Source organism: Saccopteryx bilineata, chromosome 6, assembly GCF_036850765.1.
Source record: "Saccopteryx bilineata isolate mSacBil1 chromosome 6, mSacBil1_pri_phased_curated, whole genome shotgun sequence".
In the NCBI taxonomy this organism is placed as follows: domain Eukaryota; kingdom Metazoa; phylum Chordata; class Mammalia; order Chiroptera; family Emballonuridae; genus Saccopteryx; species Saccopteryx bilineata.
This window is the reverse complement of record NC_089495.1, coordinates 159,059,505-159,069,514: the sequence shown is the minus strand read 5'-3', so window position 1 is coordinate 159,069,514 and position 10,010 is coordinate 159,059,505.

The window sequence follows — 10,010 nt, the reverse complement described above, 5'->3', positions numbered from 1 at the left end:
GAGATACACGACTATAAAACATTGTGTAGGGCAAGGCCCCTAGATGTTGCACTCACTGCTGCACTCACATTATATTCCATCAACTTTGTCCCTGGTGGTTAAACAACCCCCCAGTTCTATTATACCGACATTCAGTCAGGCAAATATGGTAACAATATCTCTTCTTAGCAGATGACAACCACCTCTTACAGAAGACAGCCACCATTAAGCTTCTCGAATAATCTTTTGTGCTTCTGTATCTATGAAAAACTCAGTGAGTTTCCTTCACTCTCACACTACCATTCATTTCTGACACCAGATGTATGAATTCTCCAAACATCAAGCAATCCTACAACACCAGTTGACTGTACTACAATTACATTCCATTCTGTCACTACCTTGAATTAGTGTCAGATTCAACAAGGTAAGGGTTCAGTCCTACAAGACAGATTACTGTCAGAGTTGGTCTGTTTTGTATACCTGCTATTAATTTTTGATATCTCTATGTTTATATAGTTGTGCACCAAAGACACGTCAGCAGTGTTTTGTCTCAGTAAATCCATATTGCTTGATGACTTGCTTGCCCACTTCAGTTTTATTGTTACCAACCCAGACCTTACTATATAGCATTTAACTCCATAATGATTATTTTATTTAATTCACCAGGAGTAATATTTTGGCTTTTTGTCTGTATTCTTAGGAAGGAAAGGTGAAGTCCTAGGAGAATTAGGAAGAGAATACTATTCCCTTCCTGAACACAATTCAAAGAGCTGGTTAAATCATGGCAGTAATATTAGAACCTGTGAAAACCCCACTGGACTCCAGAAGGTGTTGAAGGGGTAGGAAAGGAGTAGTAGACTTGAAAGGGTTCCTCCCATCTGGTGATTCCCCCAATGGGCAACCTGAAAGAGGACCAAGGAGAGAGAAGGCTCAAGTAATATGATGAGAGCCGTATTTTCCACCCATGTTCAGGAAACCATTGAGACAAAAGGCCCAGGGCAGCAGCCACACGGCCGGGAGACTTTGGAAAACACGCTGCTTCCTCTGTTGTTTCCTTGCAGTATTAGTGTCCATCTCTCAATTTGTTTTCCTAAGGAAATAATTAAAGATACGGATTTTTTTTTAAAAAAAAGAAAGACTGACATGTCACTTTCTAAATATGTTTTAAAAACTTTCTTCTGATGAAATGATTTCAATTTGCTGTGCTTTTCATCAGACAAAAATATCAGTCTGGACAATAAAGAGATTGATTTACATCTTCACAGAGGAAAATATTGCAGGAAGCCTTTGCCAGTTCAATGCATTATTAGGAGATTTTTATATCATGTGGTTATGAGGATCAATGTCACTTTAAACCAGACTATTAATTCCAGTGCCAGTATTGAGCTTTTAAAAAACCAAACAAACAAACATGAGTTCTGTGATTTAAATTCTTAATCTCTGATCCTTTTCCCCCCTTTGAATTAACTGTTACTTTTAACACAGTAAATGCTGAGAATATTGGAAAGCAATATAATTGTATCATAAGTTCATTTATGAGGATCACTCATTCTTTCTTGGATTTAGCAAATCACTGCAACATGGTTATTTTTTATTTTTTTTCTTTTTCTTTTTTCTTTTTTCTGAAGCTGGAAACAGGGAGAGACAGTCAGACAGACTCCCGCATGCGCCCGACCGGAATCCACCCGGCACGCCCACCAGGGGCGACGCTCTGCCCACCAGGGGGCGATGCTCTGCCCATCCTGGGCGTCGCCATATTGCGACCAGAGCCACTCTAGCGCCTGAGGCAGAGGCCACAGAGCCATGCCCAGCGCCTGGGCCATCTTTGCTCCAATGGAGCCTTGGCTGCAGGAGGGGAAGAGAGAGACAGAGAGGAAAGCGCGGCGGAGGGGTGGAGAAGCAAATGGGCGCTTCTCCTATGTGCCCTGGCCGGGAATCGAACCCGGGTCCTCCGCACGCTAGGAACATGGTTATTTTTTAATTAGGAACCATTATAGAATATAATTATATAGAAAAGTGTCCCTCTTCAATAAAGTTACAAGATTTAAGATAAACCTCTTAAAGGTTTGGTAGACATTGAGAATATCAGGCTGTTATATATAATTCCAATTCATGCAGTTTAAGACAGGTAGAATTAAAGTCTACAGATTTCATTGAGAGAGAAGATTTCAGAGTAAGTAAAAAAAAAAAAAGGAAGTTTCATAGTATCTGTATTAATTTCTATCTAAGTGCAGATCTTAAAAAAAACAATAAAAGCTTTAATTTTCTTTCAACAGAGGATTTTTATTTGTTCACTTCATTTCTTAGAAAAATAAGCTTTCATCACCATCCTATATACTGATCTATCATTTAGGAAATATGAATAAAATGCATTTTCTTTTTTTTTTCTTTTAATAATTTTATTTTTTTAATGGGGTGACATCAATAAATCAGGATACATATATTCAAAGATAACATGTCCAGGTTATCTTGTCATTAAATTATGTTGCATACCCATCACCCAAAGTCACATTGTCCTCTGCCACCTTCTATCTAGTTTTCTTTGTGCCCCTCCCCCTCCCCCTTTCCCTCACCCTCTCCCCCCTCCCCCCGTAACCACCACACTCTTATCAATGTCTCTTAGTCTCACTTTTATGTCCCACCTACGTATGGAATAATGCAGTTCCTGGTTTTTTCTGATTTACTTATTTCACTTCGTATACTGTTATCAATAATATAAAATGCATTTTCACTAGATCTGTTCTCCAATATTGTCTTCTGATAAGAAATCTGCAGTCTTTCAGATGGTGGCCTCCCTACATGTAATTATTGATCTCATTTTCCCCCTCTGGCTATTGTCAGTAATGCTTCCCTTGTTTGTAGCTTTCAGCAGTTTGGTTACAATGTACCTGAGTGTAGCTGTTTTCTTCTTTTGGTTTTCCTATTAGGCATTCACTGAGCTCCTTGATTCTAAAAACTTATACCAAATTTTTAAAGCTTGCAGCCATTATTTCTGCAACTAATTTCCTATACCATCCTCTTTCTCCTCTCTTTCTGGAACAATGATGGCATTAATATTAGACTTTTGGAATTGTCCTACAAGTCCTTCAGGCTCTGTTCATTTTTCCCATTCTTTTTCCTGTTATTCAAAATGTATCATTTCTATTGTTTTGTCTTCATTAACTCCACTTTCCATCTCTGTTTTCATCTTAATTTGTAAAAAAAAAATTACTTATTTAGAAATAATTTTATTTTTTAGGTTTTAAATATTTTATTTGGTTCTTTTTCATGGCTGCTATTTTTCGGCTGAGATTTCCTATCTTTCCATGTATTTCAAGGGCATTTTATCTTACTTATCCTGGAGCCTGGTTACAGTAATTGCTTTCACTTATTTGTTTGATAATTTCCACATTGGTGTTACCTGTCTATTTCCCTGAGAGTAGTTGAGTTTTCTTTGTTCTTCATGATCACATTCAAGTAACTGTAGAGTGTGTCCTTTAATATTGTACTATAAGATTCTGAGTTTTTAAAACGTCGTGTGGCTCAGTTAGGTTTACAGAACAAGTAATAACCCATCTTTCAATACCCATTCAGTTTTTAAAACCTATATAGTACTATTTAGATGTTTTTAATGTGTGTACTAACCATAAAAAACTTGGAGTCTTTATGGTATGAGCCTATAGGTTCCTACATCTTTGTTAATGCTTTCCAATTATTTTTTTTTCTTCATGTTGGATAAGATCTATTGGTCTGTCTTCAGGTTCATTGACCCTTTACCCTGTCATTTCCATCCTGCCATAGCACCCATAGCGTGTATATTTTATTTTGATTACATTGATTTGACCTTCAGCACCACATAGTCCAGATGCCGTAGCTATGGTTATGAGAGAGAGGTAAATGAACAGTGCACAATTTTAGGGCCTCACATTCTCAGTGAAGTTGAGATATTCAGGTCCAAATATCTGAAGATATCAGGATACCCACTGATGATAAAAGAAAAGTGGGTGAAATGTTATCACCTATCACTGGGGGGAAAAAAGGTAGATCATTTAGGACTGAGGATGGAAGCAGCACATACATCTCTTGAATATGTTGCTCCAGTCACCTTACCTAATCAATCCCTAATTCCATTTTTGATCTGTTTCCTGGAATCACTTCTCACATCAATTTCTATATCAATCAGCACCTAGACAGGAGACGAAAAATCATATTAGTGATTTAAACAGAAAAAATAAAGAATTGGAAGTTAGGTATTGAAGTATAGAAAGGACAAAAAGAGAACCCTAAGGAATAATGGATGTGTCAGCATCAGTTAAAAGCTACTACCCTTGTGTTAAGGGAAGCATTGGCAGTGTTGACACTTAAGAGCTTGGAGAGTGAACACTGCAGACCTCAGAGGAGGGGATGCCATTCAGCCAGTGCTGATGTCTGTTTGAGCTCAGATGAGGGACCGGGTAGGACAGGGACCTAGACCTGTGAGAGAAGACATCTGTAAGTGCTGAAAAACTGAACACTAGATTTGACAGCCACTCCTGGAATAAATGAATGATGGCTGCCTGGGTTTGAGAAGTAAAGGCCAAAAGGAAGCTGTCAGGAAAGTAAAAGAATAACAGGAAGCTCATAGGAAAAAGTAGGTCTCTTCCTTCTTTTTCCAGTATTCTAGTTTATTTTCATGATCACTGCCTAGTGGGGCACTGGCACACTGGGAATGTGGCTAGTAGAGTCCTGACCCCACATTGCACAGTAAATCATCCTTAACTTTGAGAAGAATAGATTTCACTCTGAAAGAAAAGAGCTTAATAAATGGCACACTGTACAATGACTGTTCAGTAGTTTTTAGCCTACGTGTGAACACTTAGCACCTAGTATTGTTGAATAATATTTTGTGTTCGCAGCTAAAAAGATATAATTTAAAAATTACCAGTAATACATTTTAAGAAGAAAATACAGACAATAAATAAAAAACAGATAATATTGGCTGTTGTTAATGTTATTTAAGTCTCCCCATGTTAGGTTGCTGAGTTCAGTGAAACTGCACTCTTGAAAACTAAATTTTGGATTGAATGCAATTTATTATTATTATTATTATTATTATTATTAAAGGTCATACTCCAGAAAGATGGGCTGTGTTTGTGATGTGGTCTCATTTACACTGTGCCATGGACATGCCACAGTGATGCACAAGCAAGACTCGATGTGCTGCAAATGAACTTGAAAGTGAAGACACCATGAACTGAATACTTATGTCCTCCCAGAATTCATTTGTGAAACCTGCTCGCCAATGTGATGGATTTTGGAGGGAGGGCCCTTGGGAGGAGATTAGGTCAAGGATCTCACAAATAGGATTAGGGTCCTTATAAAAGAGATTCCAGAGAAATCCCTTACCTGTTCTGCCATATGAAGACACTGAAAAAAGAGGTCTCTCTGTGAACCAGAAAGCGGGCTCTCACCAGACAGAAAATCTTCTGGCATCTTGAACTCCCAGCATCCAGGACTGTGAGAAATAAATTTCTGTTGTTTATAAGCTGCCATTTATGGTAGTTTGTTATAGGAACTCAGAAAAACTAAGGCTTACCTAATCATGAGACAAAGGGTGTTTTGTTTTACTCCATTATGAACAAATAAACATTAGGAAATAATGGAGGAAGATATGACCTAGTTTGCTTTACCTAAAGTAAAGACCTTACTTTAAGAGTACCTGCAAGCATAGGTTTCATCTCATTGTTAAGACAGGTAAGAAAATGAAGGCTATGAGTTGTAATACTTTTATTATATCCATTCATTTTTCACATTGTCAATCAATTCAATTATAACCCATGTGTCTTCCAACTTGATAGAAGGAATATTATTGGCTTTACCATACAATGATATCACTTTTATACTATTTATAAATTATGGTTTCTTCTTTCTCTGTGTTGTATCTATCCGTAGGTATAATATCTTGTTTTCAAGAGTCCCAAACCCCATGCATTTCCTTAAATCTCTCCGTAGTTCAGCAGAAACCTAAATTAATCGCAATGGTTACTTACTGAAAGTGTAATTAGTGCAGGTAGAACAAGGATGCTGTGACAACAGGTCAGACCTTGTCCTTGAATGTGAGAGGAACATCCATCTGTGAACTGCTCCACTATTCCTGGCTTCTTCTCATATTTCAGGTCTCTGCTCAGAAGCCCATTTCTTTGAAGGGGCTTCCTTATGAACTTCACACATTGACCAACTCCACCTACTTTGGATTTTAGTATCATCTTATTTTCTTCCTTTCATTTACAACAGTTGAAATCACCCCTGGTCATGTGTCACTGATTTAGTTTGATCTTCTCTAAGGAGAATGTAAACTCTACATGTGCACTAATAACCTTGCCTATGTGGTTGATCAATGTGGCCCCATAGGTAAAGTTGGACTCATGGGAGGCATTTAACACCTATTTCCTGAGTGGTGTGTAACATAACATACTCTCCAATGAAAAGCATGTATCTCTACCCAGAAAAAGAATTTGTTAGGCAGAAGTCCTCTCTGATTCTCATTCTACCTGGACTTTCCTATAACCACATTTTTTCTCGAAGGTTTGTTACTGACAACTCTTGGTTCCTGCCTCTACTTCTTCTTGGTCTGTTTTGGGGGTGAAGGTGAGAAGTGCACCAGTAGAGAGGAGAGTCGAGTTCTGCAGGGCCCTTTCCAGGTTGTTCCTTTGCAGGTGAAGAGTTACAGATTGTAGAAATCCTTTCAAGCATCCTGTAGGTAATGAAGAAAATAAAACGGAACCAGCATTCCTAGGATGGTTATTTAAAATAGAGTCAGGAGGCCATTGAGGAAGTGGGCACCTGTGTACATTTGGAGCTCCAGTTCTCAGAGCTGCTATTAAGTTGCTAACCTGTTGCTCAACTCTGCTCCAAGCTGAGTCATAAAGATCCTGGAACAACCGCTGTTCCATGGATGTATGGGCTTGACCTCCTCTGTGTAATGTTCTCCTTATTTGCATATTCCAACTAACCAATCCCTGTCAACCTAGCCAGCAACCCTCATTTGCATGAAAGAATTAACACTTTGTGGTTTTTTGCCTTTATAAACCTTACCTCAGTTTGTTCTCTCAAGAGTGAAGTTTGGATTGCTACCTGAATCTGGGTCTCCCAGATTGTAACCCTTTGTACTCAAATAAGTGCTTTTTGTTCTTTATTTATAGAGTTAGCCTGAAACTCTTTGGTTAACACAGTATGGTTGGAGTAATCATTCCTAACTTAGAATTCCAAAACATAGCTTTATTTTTCTATTCTACTGGTTTCATTTATGGGTATCAGGAAAGCGGTGTAGGCCTCTGTATTGACACTGTGACCCTACAGCTCATCGGGAAGACGAACACAGGTGCTTGGCAGTCATTCGCAAAGTTTGGGCTGGCAGAAATCCAAATCTCTTACTTAAAACTTGTCCCAGACATTTTCAGTGGCACGTACTTGTTGAAAGTTTCTTTTTATTTTCTTGTTGTGGAGGGGTTGCAGTTTTTTTATTATATCTTATATCACTATAAAAACATCCAAGTAGTTCTTAGAACTAAATCTTGATCTATGAGTTCTTTTTGGATTAAGCACCAGAAAGAATCAGGGTAGAAATTCAACTTCTAATTCTACTTTTTGAAAATCTGTAGATTTTTATAAAATTAGGTGATTAATTAGAAGTGAACAGTGGTGTGGGTATATGTTTGGGGATAGCAGATGGTGAGATACGACACCTGCTTGCAAATGAGAGCTGGCCCCCCAAGGGTGTACTTTTTATTTTCTGCTGCTAATCTGAAATATGAAACAAATCAATATTTTCATTGTTCGAAAGGGTTTACTTGACAGTATTTTGGTTATGTACAATAATATTATAGTCATGAAATGGTACATAGTATATTTATTCCTGTGATGCATGTGCATGAATTGATATTATAATCCTTCTCTATGAAAATGAGAGCATAGTCCCAAGTATATGGACATAACTACACATACACACTCTCTCTCTCTCTCTCACACACACACACACACACACTTATTATTACTAAGATCAAGTTGGTTTAACTTTTCCAGCAGGCCTCAGCTATAATAAAATTGTCAAGCCATTTTTCCTTAATAGTTACTGACTCCAGCTATAAATCCCTAAACTGGTCAATAACCTATAACCCAGCACCTCTCGAAATGGAATGTGGGAAATTTATGTCCCCCCTGAGAACAGCTTGTATATAAAGTCAAAATAGCACACACTCTGACCAGGAACCCCTCCCCCCTTTCTTAAGCAGCAAACAAGCACAATGGTATGGGCTTCTTCCTTTCTGTCCTCCCTTCCCCCCTCTGTAACGTAAGAGACTACTTTTCTTGGAAGGCTTGAATCACGCCCAACTTAACATATTAGGTGCTAGCTTAGCACACGCGGCACTAAACCGCACCACAGCTCATTAACCTTTAGACTATAAAAAAGAAAAAAAACTTGCAAAAATGTCAGCTTAACTTTCTATTTCAATAACAGGGTCTAGGGTTAACAAAGAGAAAAGGTATAAAACCTCAGATTGTGTGGCCATGATTAAGCATCGTTCATTTCATAATTATTCAGGCAAAGTCATAAAGCAAAATATATGATGACAATTAGCTTCTCGTTGTCTATTTTATTTTAAATTAATTGTTGTGTTTTTCAGAAATACATTAGTCTTAGATAGTGTATGAAGCTAAGTAATTTTTTTACAATGTACTGAAACATCTTCCCAAAGAAGTGAAGTATTTGTATGACATTTCCACATTCCAATTTCATAGAATCCAGCAATTGTTTATTAAGTACTCTCATGGAGCTGACGTGTGTTTACTGTTTGACATCATCCTCTGTCACATGCTCATCTATTCCTGCATCTGCATCTTCAAAAAGACAGCAATTCACCTTGCCCAAAATCCTACAATGCGTGAGTCCCATCCTACCTTATCTGACATATATCTCCTCTAAAATAAAAACCAAGTTTGTACATTAAAAATTAAAGTATGGTCATTGTCTTAGAAACACAAAGATAAGCAGTTAAGATTCATATATCCAAATGCTTTTTCTTACTTGTCTCTTTGCACATTCCATGCTGGCTGGATGTGCAGATGACAAAAGAGAGGATAGTTGCAGAATGAATGTGTCACAGACCAGCGACTCTAGCCAACAAGGTCTTGATAGACCTTAACCTCTCTTGGACAAGAGGTTTCCTGGTCATTCCAATTGGTCACACTTTTTGACATATCTGAAGTAAAAAAAAACAAAAAGATGCAAAACTATGGCTTATTACATTGACTTAGACTATATGTATGAGAGTGTAATGAATTTATATGTATAATATATGTATTATATAGGTATATACTATATATATATAGTAACACATATGTGTAGAGAGACTGAGCACTTTATATTAGGCACTTTGTTAGTTGTCAAGGTTACAAAGAAAAGAAAACAAGTAGTTCTCAGTCAAGTTGGGAAAGTGATATTAGATGGTTGGGTTCTGCATGTATCGTTTTGATGGGCTTAGACTTGTTGTCAGGTAAGGGAAGTCTTTCCAAAAAATATGGTGCTCAGTTTGAATCTTTCTAAAGGAATCAGTTGATCTTTATTTTCTCCTTAATATCTAGTATGTGTCAGACTCCAAGCTAAATGTTGGAGATTCATGGATGACCAAGATAGACCCTGTCCCTGTCCAAAGGGGGTCTAGAACCTAGTGAGGAAGGGAGACACTATCAATATCATAAGATTATATTCATAGTTCAACTGTCTTGGGGATGAGATTTCACCAAGTTAAGCATGGGGTAGAGGATGTCCTAGCAGAGGGGCAGTTTGAGAAAGCAGAGGGATAGACAGGCAGGATTGGACCAGCTGCGTATAAATAAATTGAACTGATGTGTGAAAGAAAGGCATGTGATGGAAGGATGTCTTATATCCTGGAGAATCATTGTGACCCAGGCAGACCAGGCCTTAGAGCACCTGAGTTCTGGCTGCACAAGGAAGACCTTGGAAAAGTGACTTCAGCCTTAGGAGTTGGGGCATCATGAAAGGAGGAAGTTGG